The 14,369-nt window shown below is 41.9% G+C and overlaps 1 protein-coding gene across 4 annotated transcripts in view; it reads right to left on the bottom strand.

The window, feature by feature from the left end:
- Positions 1–12,986, bottom strand: part of Tpx2 (TPX2 microtubule nucleation factor) — a 40,936-nt gene extending 27,950 nt beyond the window's left edge. For 2 of the 4 annotated variants that reach the window (XM_032904452.1, XM_032904455.1), the window contains exons 1-2: positions 12,902–12,986; positions 6,389–6,506 (exon numbers count right to left, since the gene is read on the bottom strand). The gene's annotated coding sequence lies outside the window, so the exon portion shown is untranslated. The remainder of the gene's footprint in view (positions 1–6,388; positions 6,507–12,901) is intronic. The other 2 variants (XM_032904453.1, XM_032904454.1) reach the window with 2 other exon arrangements.
- Between the last annotated feature and the right edge of the window lie 1,383 nt (positions 12,987–14,369).

Genomic DNA, 14,369 nt, shown 5'->3' with positions numbered 1-14,369 from the left:
ATAACACATGCGAAGTTAAAAAAAAAAAAAACAATTAGTGAAGGATTTCTCTGGTAATAGTTAAAAGTCTCTGCTTGGAAAAAAAAAAAAAAAGGAACATTTTTCTCTTTTGAACAACTATGCTTGAAGACATGAGAAAATCTTGGATTCCCATGATCTCAATAGCTAACTGAGGTCACTGGGAACACTTCCCAGCCAGGACTATAATGAAGAAAAGCAGAGCTAGGGAGGAAGAGGCAGGAACACCACAACCACACAAAGCCCTCGGAAAACTGTGGTCCCAGCAATTATCTAGAGAAGCTGGCCATCACCCTAGATTATGCACTCTTTTGACCTTTACTTAAACCGCTTTTTTTGTCATTTTATTTTATGTGTATGTTTTGTCCACTTGTATGTCTGGGTATGAAGTGTCTGCAGAGGTCAGAAAAGGTGGTAAGATTCATCTGGAACTCAGTTGCTATGTGAATGTTAAGAATTCAAACCCAGAGGGGTTGGGGATTTAGCTCAGCGGTAGAGCACTTGCCTAGCAAGTGCAAGGCCCTGGGTTCGGTCCCCAGCTCCGAAAAAAAAAAAAAAAAAAAGAATTCAAACCCAGGTCCTCTGAAAAAGCAGCCATGTTAACTGCTGGGCCATCTTTCAAGCCCTTTCCAACTTTTTTTTTTTTTTTTTTTTTTTTTTTTTTTTTTTTTCGAGCTGGGGACCCAACCCAGGGCCTTGTGCTTGCTAGGCAAGCGCTCTACCACTGAGCTAAATCCCCAACCCCTCCAACTCTTAATACCATGCTTAAACCTGCATTAACCCCTTTCTTGATAAACCCTAACTCCAGCTAGGTACGGCACTCAAAGGGCCAAGGCAGGAAGATCTAAGGCCAGCCAGTTCCTGAGTTCCAGGACAAGCAGAACTTCAGTGAGACCTTGTCTCAATCTCTGGCTGGCCTCTGTCTTCCTGTCTGGGCCTCTATGATTTCAAAGTAACAAAAACCAGAAAAAAACATGTTCATATATCCATATACATGGATGAAGAAGTAGTGAGTACAGTAGCTGAGTCTGTGAAGGTCTTGGGAGTCCTGCAGTAGGAGAGACCACGCGATAAAGCTCTGGTGTTGAGAATATGCCTTATTATTACATGAATTTATTATTACCTTTTCATTGAAAGCCTAGTTAGCTAAGCATTTATTTTTCTCTTAAGTTTGTTCTCCGGAAAAGATTGGAACTCCTATAACTTTTGTTAAATATTTTTGTTAATCTGACAATATTTTCAAATCAATTGCTTTTTGGAAATGCTGCTTTGCACTTTTTGGCTCAATAAATTGACTACTATCTTGACTTACCCAAACATTACATACTCTTTCTGGTATTTATGTATATTTTAAATATTTATTTATACATTTTGTGTATATGAGCACTCTGTCTTCATGCACACCAGAAGAGGGCATCAGATCCCACTACAGATGGCTGTAAGCCTCCATGTGGTTGCTGGAAATTGAACTGCAGACCTCTGAAAGGGCAGCCAATAAATGCTCTTTCTTAACTGCTAGGCCATGTCTCCAGCCCCATCTTTTTTTTTTTTTTTTTTTTTTACTTACACGAGTGTTTTTTTATCTGCATGTATGTATGTGCACTACATGTGTGCCTGCTGGCTGCAGAGATCAGAAGAGGGTGACAGATGCCCTGGGACTGGAGTTACACAAGGTTATGAAATACCATGTGTGTGTTGAGATTTAAACCTGGGTCCTCTGTAAAAGCAGTAGCCACTGTTAACCACTGAGCTATCTCTTCAGCCCAATGGCCTATTTTCTAAACTACATTTTTATCTAGATTGGCCAACTCAGGAGGCCGCCCTGCCACTCTAGCAGAGAAGGATGTCTCACACCTGTAAGCCCACCACTTGAGAACCTACAGCAAGAGGACTGACTCAATTTTGAAGTCATCCTGGGCCTATATACTGAGATCCAGGCTAGCTACAAAGTGAGACTGTCTCAACAAAGAAAAACGTAAGAAGGATAACACCCATCTCTCCTCGAAGTGGAATCGAACTAACAAATATGAATCAGTTATCCCTGAGAACTCTCATCCTCTCGTGAAAGGCAGATGAAGATAACCAAGTAGGGTTGGGGACGAAGCTTGGTGAGAAAGTAAACAAGGGGAGGGGTGGGGCCAGAGACCAGGAGCAGAGCAAAGTAACTGCTAAATCAAGACCGTTTTACAACACTGCCTCACTACAAACAATAAATAGTAGGATGTCAAAATAGCAAAAATTAAAGTCTGCTGGGGCCTAGTGGGATACCACACAGGTCAAAGCTAAAGGCAGCTGTTTAAATGAGAGCCCCATGAATGGTGGGAACTGGATCCTTCCCACATCCCTTAATCAAGATTGAATTTCTGTCAACAGGTCTCACTGAGGGGGAAAAAAAAAGGCAGATACGTCAACCACATTCAAACAAAACAAAGCTTAAACAAAACAAGCTGCCAAGCAAGAGAATTAACTTCATATTTGAAAGTTATCTGAAATTGCTACAGTGCAGATTCCTGAAAAAACTGCAAATATTCTCAGGAGAAAAATAGTGTTAATGGGCTTGATGGCACTTTAATCCCAGCACTGGAAAGCAAAGACAAGTGGATCAGAGTTCAAGGCCAGCCTTGTCTATACAGCAAATTCCAGGTCAGCAAGGGCTACAGTGAGTCTCTGCCTCAACAACATAAGAAAATGACAATTAAATAAATAAAAAGAAATAAAAAGAGCTTTTAATAAAAATAGGCTTTTATTTTCTTCCTCAGTGATGCAAATGTAAGCCAGATCAGACCAGATTAAAAATAGATAAAGGCAATTTTATTAGGAGGCAGCTCTTCACCTAATCTTACAAGTCAGTGAAGTGACACATCCAGGATAAAGCAAGGGGGTTTTATGGAGTTTAAGTGAGGAGTGATGATATCTCAGCTAGGAGTTGGGATGGTGTCCATACATGGTCAAAATCTGAGCCCTTGGGCGGGCACTCTTGGGACAGAAACTTCTCTGTGGGGGCAGGGCTGGGAGGAAAGCAGTTGGCTATTTCCCAGCTTGTGCAGATTCCAGCCTAACAAAATAATCCTACAGGAAATCTGAGGGTGAAAAGGGCTAAAGAGAAGGCTCAGTGGTTAAGAGCACCGTCTGCTGTTCTAGATCAGGAGTTCGATTCTCAGCAACCACACAGTGGCTCACAATTGTCTATAACTCTAATTCCTGGGAATCTGCTGCTCTTCAGACCTACGGGCACCTAGCATGCATACGGCACGCATACATGCAGGCAGAAATATCCACACAAAATAAAATTAAGTAGAACTATTCTTTAAATAAGAAAGCCTACCCAGTATGATATGCATAAATCAATTGCTACATATCAACTAGTTCTTTAAACAATTATGTCTTAACCACCACCTATCATCATATCATAACCTGATTCCCAAAATACACACTGAAGTGATTATGTGTAATGTGAGATGATTATATGAAATGTATAATCCTTTTCCTTAAGAAACAGACAATTGAGTTGGACAGAGGTGGTGCATGCCTTTAATCCCAGCACTGGGAAGGCAGGGGCAGGAGGATCTTTGAGTTTTAGGTCAGCCTGGTTTACAGAATGAGTTCCTGGATAGCCCCTGTGAGAAAACACAAAAACAAAAATGACTAACTTTTTCTGAGGAGGAAACAGGTGAAAAGGGAAGGCAAATGGAGACAAATACACATGAGGAAGACTGCAGAAGAAGCAACATAACCTTCTCTACATTCATATGAAATTTACCTCTTGTCGCTCTTCATTCACCCTCCAACCAAAAATAACTAGGCTTGACAAGCTCTATAAATCAAAGGTGCAGGTTCAAAAGGAGTGGGCGAGCTGCACAGAGTGCATTCTAAGCGGCCTGAAGCTGCACCCTGGTGCTCCTAGCAAAGCAGCCAGTCAGTGAGAGAAGCCCCAGCAGCTCGGCACCCACTCTGTGAAACAGAGGGGAGCACTAGCTAACCCCGTGTTAAGAGAGCGGACAGAAGTCAAGGCTTCATTAGAAACAGTCAGTCAGACTGAACTCATCCAGGCCAGGCCGTTTTCTCACAAACACTCTCTTCCACCTTCACTGGGTGAGCAATCTCACTACATAACACATATTTTCATTTACCCAGAAAGAAAACTTCTCCGTTTTTTCCCCTTGTACATAAGAAATTAGAGTCAGCAAACGGCAGCATATCCTGTATCTAGCTTTGACTATAAATCAAACTTACAAACTAAATCTGAAGAAAGTTTAATGGACTTTGTTTCCACATTTGCTAACTTCTATGTTGAAATCAGATCTGTTTACAGAAACAGATCTATGAAGAAAATTGGGCCAGTTTAAAATCCAAAACCAATCCCTCACCACCCAACACCGAGAGTCAGCACAGGACACACTGGACACTTGCTCTAGTTCACCACTGCCCAGCAGCCAGGCAGACGTGCTCTCATTTCTTTCTCGAGCTTAGCAATTCCAGGCAGGCACGGTGTCATCATGAATGGAACCTCAGCACTTGGGCTGCTGAAGCAGCAGGATGACCTTCAGTCCTTGGCCAGCCTAGGCTACCTAGCAAATTTGAGGCCATCCTACAGGACTTTATCTCAAAAAACAAGCAAGGACAAAGGAGATGGCTTGGTGGGTAAAGGAACAATGGTCAGGCTTGACATCCTGAGTTCAATCTCTAGCTGTAGTGGAAGGAAAACCAGTCCCTACATTATCCTCTGGCCTCTACATAAACCACTGTACTCACGCCCCTGCATACACAGACACAGACAGGCAGACACACACACATACACCCCAAAAACCTTACAAGTGTCATACTGTGCTGAGTTTGTCTTGAGACTATCTACATAGCCCTGGATATTCTGGAAATCTCTATGTAGATCAAGCTGGCTTGAATTTATAGAGACCTGCCTACCTCTGCCTCTTAAGTGCTGAAATTAAAGGTGTGAATACCACATCTGGCTTGTGTTTGTTTGTTTGTTTATGTGGTCATATTAACAAAACACATTCACTCAGGGCTTCACCCCTCCCCCCACCTCCCTGACATATGTCTGAGGCAGGATCACGTGCTGTCCAGTCTGATGCTGAGAAAGACCTTCAGCTCCTACTGCCTCTGCCACCACCTCCCTAGTGTTGGGATTCTAGGACGTGCCACCAAGCACAGCTTGTTCTTAGGTGTTTTGGTTTGGTTTTTTGAGACAGAATCTGAAAGAAAGAAAGAAAGAAAGAAAGAAAGAAAGAAAGAAAGAAAGAAAGAAAGAAAGAAAGAAAGAAAGAAAGAAGGCAGGCAGGCAGGCTTTGACATGAATGTATAGGCAAAGCTAGCCTGGAACTTCTGATTCTCCTGCCTCACCCTAAGGCTGAGAGTATAGGTCTGAGATTAATTACCCCACCCCCACTCCTAGCTAGAGTATCATTTTTTTTTACTTGAAATATGGACTGAGACAAAAGCCTATAATGACAGTCGAGCTAGGCATGCTGGCACAGACCTGTAATACTAACTGCTCAGGGAGTGAAAACAGGAGGACTGCAGATTCAAGGTCAGTCTAGGTGACAGCATGAGACTGCAAGTCAAGACAGAAAGTATAAAAAGGGCCAGCCAGGTATGGTGGCCCTCACTCATCCTGGATCCCTGAGCTCTGGAGGCAGGCAGATCTGTGAGTTCCGAGCCAGCCAGGACTACATAGTGAGACACTCCCTCAAAACACCAAAACAAAGTCCCAAAGGGGAGCTGGAGAGTTGAGTCAGTATTAAGAATATGAATTCTCAGGGTTGGGGATTTAACTCAGTGGTAGAGCGCTTGCCTAGCAAGTGCAAGGCCCTGGGTTCGGTCCCCAATCTGGGACCAAAAAAAAAAAAAAAAAAAAGAATATGAGCTCTCTTCCAGAGGACCTGGGTAGGGCTCCCAGCACCCACGGTGGTTCTCAACGTCTATAACTGCAGTTCCAAGGGAACCGACACCATGAACTCCATGGGCACCAGAGAGGCAAATGATACAGACACACGTACAAGCAAAATACTGTATGCATAAAATAAGATTAGAAATATGTACAAAATATAATAATAATAATAATAATGATGATGATGGTGATGATAATTAAAAGTACAAAAAGGATTAAGACTAGGTCAATGGTAGGATTTGTTAAGTTCTGGCTTCAACCCAACATGGCAGCACAAGGCAGCCATAATTTCTCTAAAATCTATGACAATGAATGGTTGGTTTTACCTTTTCTTTTCCAAATTTAAGGAATTTCTTTCCAAGATAGCTTTGCTTTAAAAAGACACATTAAAGTTATTTAAACATTTATGAAGCTTGTATGTTAATGTTTCTTACTCATTGAGCATTACTCACTGTAGATACACACCTGATCTATAGTAAATTTGTCTCTCAAGTCCACTTCTTACAACCTCACCTCAAAGTCACAATCTCGTTCTCAAGTCTCTTGAAGTATTGCAGTCCGGCAGACACTTCTCATGAAGAACCTGGAGGCAGGTGAAAGATATTTTAAAAGGTTAAGAGTAAATTTAAAAATGTGTGTATGGCTAGCCAGTAGGTGCGTGCCTTTGATCCCAGCACTTGGGAGGGAGAGGCAGGGAGCTGGGGTCTCTGACTTCAAGACCAGACTCAACAGAGCAAATTCTAGGACAGAGCTAGACAGAGGAAACTGTCTGGAAAAACAAAAAAGAAAAGAAACAAAGAACTCAATCAACATCAACTCATTTGTGGCTGCTATACCAGATGTGGTATCATTTGAGCAGATTAACACATCTTCTGGCACATGATATGCAGCCATTGATCTAGCAAATACCTTTTTCTGGTACCTGTCCATAAGGACCACCAGAAGCAACTTGCTTTCAATTGGCAATGCCAGCAGTATACATTTAGAGTTTTACCTCTGCAGCCTTATGTCATAACAAATAACAACTGTTTTTCTGTTCCACAAAATATCACATTTGTGCACTATATTGAAAACATTATGCTGACTGGACTGAGTAAACAAGAAGTAGCAATCACCTTAGGCTTGTTGGTTAACATATGTACATCAGAGGATGGGAAATAAATACAACCAAACTTAAAGGCCTTCTACCTTAGGAAGAAATTATTAGGAGTGCAGTGGTGTGGGACATGCAGATACTCCTTCAAAGGTGAAGGAGTTATTGTGCCTGGCCCCTCTCACCACCAAGAAGGAAGCGCAACACTTTAGAGGGCCTATTGAGTCTGAAGATAGACGGTTCCTCACTTTGGTTTGTCATTTTGGCCCTTAGATGAAGTTTTGCTAGCTTTGAATAGGCCCTGCGACACAAGGCTCTTCAACATGTCCAGGCTGCTGTGCAAGCTGCCCTTCCACTTGGACAATGACCTAACAAACCCAATGGCACTCAAGGTGCTGGTGGCAGATTGAGATGCTGTTTGGAGCCCTTGGCGGACCTCTACGAGATGAATCTCAAAAGATAACTTTGGGAGTTTGGAACAAGAATCTACCGTCATCAGCAAACAACTATTCTATGTTTGATGATGGGCCATCATGTAACCTGGTGTAGCCATCATGAGCTGGGTGTTACCTAACTCACTAAGTTATAAAGCAGGATGTGCACAGTAGCAATTTATTATCAAATAAATGTGATCAGGTCCTGAAGGCATACACAAGTTACATAAAGAAGTTGCTCAAATGCCAATGGTTTCTACTCCCATTAAAAATACCAGCTGGGAGCTAGAGAGATGCCTCAGTGGTTAAGAGAACTGACTGTCCTTCCAGAGGTTCTGAGTTCAAATCCTAGCAACCACATGGTGGCTCACAACCATTTGTAATGAGATCTGATGCCCTCTTCTGGTATGTCTATATACAGTGTATTTATATATAATAAATAAATCTTTAAAAATTTTCATTAAAAAAAAATACCAAGCTTGATCTATAGCCTCATGGGGTGTGTCCTATGATTGGTAGACAGAAGAGAAGACTACGGGTTGGTTTACTGATGGTTCTTCATGTTATGAAGGCACCACCCAGAAGTGGATAACTATAGCATTAAAACCCCTTTCTGAAACAACCCTGAAAGATACTAGCAAAGGGAAATCTTTAAAATGGCAGAATCTCATTCAGGCATATCTGGGGCTCAATTTTGGTCTCTGCTGTTGGCAGATCTGGCATTCAGCAGCAGCTGTAGCTACATCAGCCTTGGTGAGTAGAAATCCATGCTGTTGGCCTGGGCATAACCTCCATTTCTACCATCCTGGACACTTTGTTCATGGGCAATAATAGGGATGACTAAAGAAAGAAGCTGATCTGGCTCATTTCAGAGCCAGAGACTTGCGGTAATGGGCCCACAATCATGGAATCCAGGATTCCCTTACCATGTTCCCCACCATTCTGAAGCAGCTGGCCTGATAGAGTGACCTTTTGAAGACAGTTACAGCACCAGTTAGGTGGCAGCAGCTTGGAGGGCAGTGACAGAGTTCTCTAGAATGCATGATTTGAATCAGCATCCAGCATGCAATACAGTTTCTCCCATAGCCAAAATCCATGGGTCCAGGATCAAGGTGTTGAAAAGGGAATCATTTCATGCACTATCATCACTAGGTAACCCACTAGGAAAATTCTTGCTTCCTGTTCCCTTGACCCTAAATTCTGTTGGCCTAGAAGTTTTGGTTTCAGAGTGTGTAACACTCCTGCCAGGAGCCATAACAAACATCAATTGAACTGGAACTTCAGACTTCCCCCTGGCCACTTTGGGTTTCTAATGCCCTTAAGACAAAAGGAAAAGAAAGGAATGACAGTATTAGGAGGGGTGATTGATCCAGATTAGCAATGGAAAATTGGATTCCTTCCACAGAGAAGGTAAGGAGAATTAGGTCTAGAGTACATGAGATCCTTTAAGGTGTCTCTTGGTCCGACCATGTCGTATAATTAAAGCCTAGGAGGAATTACAACAATCTAATCCATGGCACAGACCATTCAAATATCAAGGTGTGGGTCACTCTGGGATTGGGCTAGGAAGGGACCAAGAGTTTGCTGAGGGTTGAGGAGGAAATACAGAATGGGTAGTAGAGGAAAGTAGTTATAAATATCTGCTAAGGGGGCTAGAGAGATGGCTCAGCAGTTAAGAACAGTGACTGCTCTTCCAGAGGTCCTGAGTTCAAATCCCAGCAATCACATGGTAGCTCACAACCATCTGTAAAGGGATCTGATGCCCTCTTCTGGTGTGTCTAAGACAGCTACAGTGTACTCATATTAAATAAAATAAATACCAGCTAAGGCTATGTGACCACTCGCAGAAATGAGGATTAAAATTGACATGAGTGTTTCTGTCATATTTCGTTAAGAATGTGTTTAAGAGATGTGTGTTCTTTCCTTATTTACCATGTAATATAACAATATCCAATAAGAGAATATCAGTGGTTATCATATTTAAGTTTTGGGGGAGATGTATAGCTCAGCAGTTAAGAGCACTGACTGCTCTTCCAGAGGTCCTGAGTTCAGTTCCCAGAGACCATATGGTGGCTCACAACCATCTGTAATGAAATCCGATGTCCTCTTCTGGTGTGTCTGAAGACAGCTACAGTGTACATAAAATAAATAAATAATAATAAATAATAAATAAATAAAATTAAAAAACGTCCCTCAAGGACACTGCTATCCAGTCTAACATTTATGCTTTTGCAGTTGTATGAAGGACAATTATATCATGCCAGCCGTAACAATGGCCTGGTTATTGTTTTCATTTAGAAATTAAGAATGGCATAAGTAGATATTATTGTGTGCTGAGTTGACTTACAATGGCTGTTCGTAGTTGTCAACTTGACTACATCTAGAATTAACTAAAACCCAAGCAGCTGGGGACACCTATGAGGTTTTTCTTCCCCTTAACTGAATCATTTGAGGTGGAAAGACCTGCTTCTAATAGGAATCTCTAAGATAGGAAAATACACTTTTAATCCAGATCTTTTGAGGTTGGAAGATCCACTTATTAATCTGGGCCATACCTTCTGTTATCAGCCTATATAAAGGACGTGGAAGGAAGCCTGCTCTATTTGCCTGCTTGCTCTCAATGGCAAGTCCATTCCTTCACTGGCATGGAGTCCAGCTGATGCATCCAGGACTAAACGACTACTGGATTCTTGGACTAAACGACTACTGGATTCTTGGACCTTCCATTGGTAGACAATGGACTAGCTGGACCACAGCCTGTATGTCTTTTTAATAAATCACACACACACACACACACACACATAATATATATATTATGTATGCATGCACATATTACACATATACTACATATATTATCTATTAATATATATGGACTATTCTGTTCCTCTAGAAAGCCCTGACTAACACAACACTTTTCTATTAATGTTTAATTCCATCTTTTTCCTATACAGGATCGTGGCAGCTGATTTACATGACTATGTCTCAAATACAAATCTATCTTACATAATAACTCAGGCTAGTCAATCACACCATCATCAGTTCTGCTTCCTGCTACCATAGGGGGAAAAAGATAAAAAAACAAAGCCAAAAACATCTTTGTGAAAGGATACTTAAATTCTCCTCTCAAAAGTTAAAAAGAAATTTTTTTTAAAAAAAAAGGGAAGAAGCTGAGTGTACAGGCTCTCATTGTAGAGAATAGACCCAAGAAAAGCTAAAGGAAAAAAAATATAATGAGAATGTAGAATTCAATCTCTCCTGATACAAGAACAAGAAACAAAAGGACTTTTCCACATAACTTTTCTTTAACCAAACTTAACTGGACCTGCAAGATGATCTGATGAGAATCTGGTTCTAATGAGCACATTAGCATAAACCTGGCCAAAGGAATGTTTTTATTTGCATATTAGAATACTTCAAGTTACTATGATCTAGTTTTTCACACTTGCTATTTTGCTGTCAACTTAGGCAGGGCCTTCCTAGACACCAATTCAACATATATGCAGCCTGGTCTCGTCCCTGTCTAGCCAAACCCTGTTTTCTGACAGTCAGTTTGTATCCCAGACACTTCAGAAACCCAACCTTCCCTGTATTAAGTCTCATCCATCTCCACACCTAAATTGCCAGAATACTTGAAAACCAAAACCAAAGCATTTATTCACATAATAGTAACTTACACGGATTCTGTCTTAAAAGTGGAAATTGGTGGGAATTCTTGCTTAGTACATACAAAGCCCTGGGCTCCAGGTCTAGCACAGACTATGGTGGTGCACAGCCATAAACCCAACATTCTGGCAGTGAAGGAAAGAGGACTAGGAGTTCAAGAACAGCCTGTGCAGGTTAGAGAGATGCCCAGTAGTTAGGAGCACCAGCTGCTCTTCCAAAGAACCCAGGTTCAATTCCCAGCAACCACATGGCAGTTCTGGTAACTCCAGTTCCAGGGGGTCTAACACCTTCATGCAGAGGGATACCTAGGCAAAACACATAAATTAACTATAAAAAAGAACAGCCTTTCTTTCAGGTCCATGTGGGCTACACAAGATCCTATCTCAACAGTAATCATTATCATCACAAAAAAAGTACAGAGTAACCCAGTCATCCCCTCTACCATGAGCAAGAAGATAGTGATCAACCATTTTGATTCCAAGCATACCAGGAAAACCTTGAATACATTATGTATCCATATACATATAAAACTAACATCCACTAACGTAAACACATAATATACACTCTCAAAGGTCAATCAGTTGGTCCAATTAGTTGCAAGCCTCAATAATTTTGTACCAAAAATGACAACATGACATTACCAAAGAGACACAAACCAACCAAGAGAAAACAGTATGATGTGGGGGAATCTGACAGGTGTTATACTACACTGAGGCCACATACAAGAATATTCCTACTAGCTAGGTGTGGTGACACACACCTTTAATTCCAGAACCTGGGACACAGAGGCAGGCAGATTTCTTGTTTGATACCTGCCTGGTCGACATAGTGAGTTTCAGGACAGCCAGGGATATGTAAAAGAGATCCTGCCTCAAAACAACAGCAAAACCAGTATTTTTACTGTATTACCAAATAGTTCTTTAATTGTTTTTTAATATGAGAAAAAGGCAAATAAAGATGAAGGATGTGAAGATACAAGGATGAGGCAGAAATACATACATACATACATACATACATACATACACACCCACATATACATACACATACATACACATACACACACACACACACACACACACACACACAAAGCAGAAATAGTTTGGTGGGAGTCCTTGCTACTATTGAGAAAATTATATGTGATTACGAATCAGAAAATAGGGTGTAAGCACAACTGACAATACTATATGACCTTTATGATACTATATCACATCTATCCTTCCCCTCCAATCTTTAAATGTCCCAAAAAAAGGAAGACAAAAAGGCAGAAACACCTAATGACTCGATACAAAGAGGGCAGGCAGTAAGAATGGAATAAAATGAATGTTATAGTCCAAACAGAAGACAATCAAAATGGAATTAAACTCTAACTCAGTTGTGTTGGCACGACACCAGATTTAGTTTTCTATCTCAGACAAACGCAGTTGTTGGTGATCACATCTCTTTTCCTCCACCAAAGCTATTTAATGGCAGGGCTATTTCCCTCCACTGGGCCTCGACTTCCTTCCCTAAAGTAATGCTAGGAGCGCTTAATTAATAAGTTTGGTGCGGAAACTGGAGAACAGTGCTTACACCAACAGCCGTTACCGTCTGGTAGCTGACAGCCTGGAGCAACCTCTGCTCCGGGGTTCCCAGGAATACTGACGCCGAATCTGAGACTTCACTCCCAAGTCCCGACCCCGGCGTCCGAAGCCCGCGCGCTGTCTAGGCTGGCATGGCCCGCCCCGCGGACTCCTCCACCCTCTCAGAAAACTGAGGAATGGCTCCCGGTGCACCGCTGCTTCCCCTCACCTTCACACTACTTTCCCGGCTTCAGCTTGCACCAACTCTAAGAGGCCAGCGCCTAAGACGGCTCCCGGACACAACTAGTACGGTTGAAAATTTGAACTCAGACACCCGGTAAAATGCACCAATCAGAGAGCCGGAAGTTAACAAACTCTGCCCTCTGATTGGCCTCTGAAAATGCAGCGGCGCCGGAAGTTAGGAGGCGGGACAAGATGGCAAATGGCCAGAGCGCCTTCAGAGAAATGTAGTCTCTAGCGCGGGCGCATTGAAACGACTCGACTACAAAACCCAGAATCCCCTGCTCCTATTTGGTTTTGTTTAGGGCTTGATAGGGTTCCGAGGTTTTGTTTTGTTTGCAGTAGGACCACTTTGAGTCCAAGCTTTCCTGAATCCTCAGTATAACTGAGGATGACTTTAAACTATTGATCCTTCGGGGCTGGAGAGATGGCTCAGCGGTTCAGAGCACTGACTGCTCTTCCAGAGGTCCTGAGTTCAATTCCCACAACCACATGGTGGCTCACAACCAACTGTAATGGGATCCGATGCCCTCTTCTCATGTGTCTGAAGACAGCGACAGTGTACTCACATACATAAAATAAAAAAATCCCCCACGTCCCAAGTGCAGGGATTTCAGATGTCTCATCATGCTAGGCTTGTTCCTACTTAATTGGAGGAATTGGTACTAGAATCTAGTGACTAGATGAAGTGAGAAGACCCATTTAAGTATATAAAGGCAGTGGGCTGCGTCCTAGGCCTCCCAAAAACGTGGGAAGGAAACGTTTTACTTTTTAAAGATTATTCTCTCCATGTATATGAATGTGTTTCCTGCAATAAACTCAGTGTAGTAGCCCAGGTCTTTGAACCCAGCATTCAGGAGGAAGAAACAGGATGAATCTATACATTCTAAGCCCTAAGCCATGCTAGCTAGTGTGCAAAGAAAGCTCCAAACTGGTCAGAGCTCCATAGGAAGACTTTGTCTCAAAAAAGGCACATTTAGGGGTTGGGGATTTAGCTCAGTGGTAGAGTGCTTGCCTAGGAAGCACAAGGCCCGGGGTTCGGCCCCCACCTACAAAAAAAAAAACAAAAAAAAAAAAAAAAAAAAAAAGGCACATTTAAAAAAAAAAGTGCAGGGTGCTGACACATGCCTTTAATCCAGCACTCAGGAGACAGAGGCTAGTGTATCTCTGTGACCGGGGCAACACAGAGAAACCCTGTATCGGAAAGCACAAAAAGACGGGTAATAGAAAAGAGGCACATAAGAGTTAGGTACAATGATATATGTGGCATTTCATACATGTATAAAAGACACAATGAAGCACAGTTTAGATACTAACTAAAAATTAGTTTGAGTAAACTTTTTAAAATCATGTGAGATTGTAACTTTAATTTTTTCAAAACCTATTTTTAATTATGGGTCCTAAATGCTTTAACCTCCCTTGTAGCCCACCACCCACCAGAGGTAGTTGGAAAGAAA

Source organism: Rattus rattus, chromosome 5 (assembly GCF_011064425.1).
Source record: "Rattus rattus isolate New Zealand chromosome 5, Rrattus_CSIRO_v1, whole genome shotgun sequence".
Classification (NCBI taxonomy): Eukaryota; Metazoa; Chordata; class Mammalia; order Rodentia; family Muridae; genus Rattus; species Rattus rattus.
Note: the sequence above shows the minus strand (reverse complement) of the source record. Positions and strands in the feature narration are given on the sequence as shown.